Below are 2,540 nucleotides of genomic sequence, written 5' to 3' on the forward strand. Positions count from 1 at the left end.
AACATGGAGAAACCCCATCTCTACTAAAAATACAATATTAGCCATGTGTGGTGGCGCATGCCTGTAACCACAGCTACTCAGGAGGCTGAGGCAGGAGAATTGCTTGAACCTGGGAGACAGCGATTGTGGTGAGCGAAGATCGCCCCATTGCACTATATACAGCCTAGGCAACAAAAGCAAACTCCATCTACAAAAAAAAAAAAAGCCCAAGAGAAGGAAACAAAACTGCGTACTCAACAATTACATTAAGCTCCACTCAACTTCCTTCTCTTGTCTTCAACTTTTGATTCTTATGGTTTGTTTTGGTCTTATTTTCTGGACTTTGAATGTGGTGCTTCTATCCTTAAAGTGTAACGTCTTGATTTGAATGTGGTGCTTCTATCGTTAAAGCGTAACGTCTTGATTTCACTTGCATGTATAATTGCATCTTTAAAAAGCCCATTAGATCTCTCATTATAACTCTGACTTTGGTTTCACCCTTGCTGTGCCATGTGACTTGTGTGGGGGAAGGTGTAGGGGTGGGTCATAGCTCATAGTATTTGAGGAGATCACAGAAACAAGTTCTCTGAAGAGATAACTGAAGCTAACTTCTTTTTTCCTTCCCTATAACTCAGAAAGAATTGATTTCTCTTTCAGGTAAACAAAAGCTGAAGATAAAGCTACATAAATTGAGCCTCAACAGTTTTTATTGATGAGGTTCCACACTGCTGCTTCTAGCCAGGCATCAGACCTCCCATATCTACTACCAATCCAAGCTATATGAGTTAAGTGAATTGGAAGAGGTCACAATTATTTTCAATTTCCAAGACAATGTCCTAGTCAGCATTTATTGATCAATAAATGTCATATTAAACTTTAATTCCTTTAGGATAACTAATATAACTTTTAACTACATCATTTCTCTTTCACATTCATTTCAGTAGGCTTCTGAATATTTACTAAAATTGATTATCATTCTTAACACAGTGTAAGCCACAGGGGAAAATAGAAAAGGTCAGAGACTCTTCCCTGCTTTGCTGATATCCCCCAAACCTTCCATTTTTTTGTCACGGTTTTCTGGAAAATTAAACTTTCAAAGTTTTACTTTACTGGGGAAGTTTTTTTGGTATCAGCAGCCCTTTTCATTTGTATTTTTTTCTCCTTTTTTAAATTAAAAGCTCAAGGTGTTGGATTTGTTCAAATCTCCAGTTTGAACCCTTTCATATGTTTTATAGTCATGACTAAGTTTTAATTCATTGGTCTTAGGTCAAGGAGAATGAGAAAGACAAATGTATGACTTTGAACTGTAATTCGTTACGTAATTTAAAATATTGATACCATTCAGCAATTTTTATATTCACTATTTAGGTTTGAAATTTCTGTTTTTGACAATTGTGTTTGAGTTATCAATGGGATATGCAAGTTGTCTCACATTGAAAATGGGTAATGATAGCTTTACCAAGAAATACACAGCAAATAGTGACTGTAGCTGAGGATTTACAGGCAGGCTAAAAACAAGCCTGGATTCACAAGAGAGAACGTCTGCAGATGAGTCTCCTTCCAAGTCCTTATTCACTGAACACAAACTGAGTTCATTTAAAATTTGCCTCTAGTTAATCACCACTACCAACACTTTAATTAAAAGGCATCCTTTAGTTATCTGGATGTTTGTTATTCAACATCTTTGTTATGCTAAAGGTGGAAATGGGCTCCCGATAACTGTGTATTGACTTTGTGTGTGTTTGCCTTTGTGTGTGCTTCATCTGACCAAGGCCAGCCCTCTGACCACTGGAGTGATTTATATATACCCTTTAAGAGACTGAAAAAAGTCGACAATAACAAAAATGTGATCAACTTGTTCTGTTATAATATAATAACAACCATAGATAGTAAGAGATGTTCATAATTATACTCATCTTCCCTGCCTTTCATGCTTTCTCAGTCAGTGGCTTCCCTGGGTCATGGGACAGACTCTGGCCAATGGGATGAGCGGACTTGACATTTGCTACATCAAAGCAAAACTTTTAAATGCTATTATTTAACCTGGAGGTTTATTCACTTACGCTGTCAACCATGAGAACAGCATGTTCCACGCAGTAGCAATTACTCCAGCTTGGATTCTAAAATGCTAAAACTTGTGGATCCCTGCCTGCAAACCCACAGGACCCAGGACAACTGCCGTCATGGAGCAGGAGCAAAAAATAAGCATGTGTTAATTGTAAGCCCCTGAGAATTTGAGAATCATTTTCCTCTAGGTTAGGAAGGCTCTAGGTAGCCTAACCTAGAGGAAAATGATTCCTAACAGAGTGTCAGGGGAACATAAGAGTCTCTAGAGGGAGGAGCCTCTTGAGGAAATCTTGAGATTTAAGAAGGCATACATTTCTTTGGAATGTTATGTATGAAAAGAATGAAGAAGAGATGGGATTAATAAAAGAGGTATACTTGTGCCATGTTGGTGTGCTGCACCCATCAACTCGTCAGCACCCATCAATTCGTCATTTTTACATATGTAACAAACCTGCACGTTATGCACATGTACCCTAGAACTTAAAGTATAATAA

This window comes from Rhinopithecus bieti, unplaced genomic scaffold (assembly GCF_001698545.2).
Source record: "Rhinopithecus bieti isolate Rb0 unplaced genomic scaffold, ASM169854v2 scaffold_13900, whole genome shotgun sequence".
Classification (NCBI taxonomy): domain Eukaryota; kingdom Metazoa; phylum Chordata; class Mammalia; order Primates; family Cercopithecidae; genus Rhinopithecus; species Rhinopithecus bieti.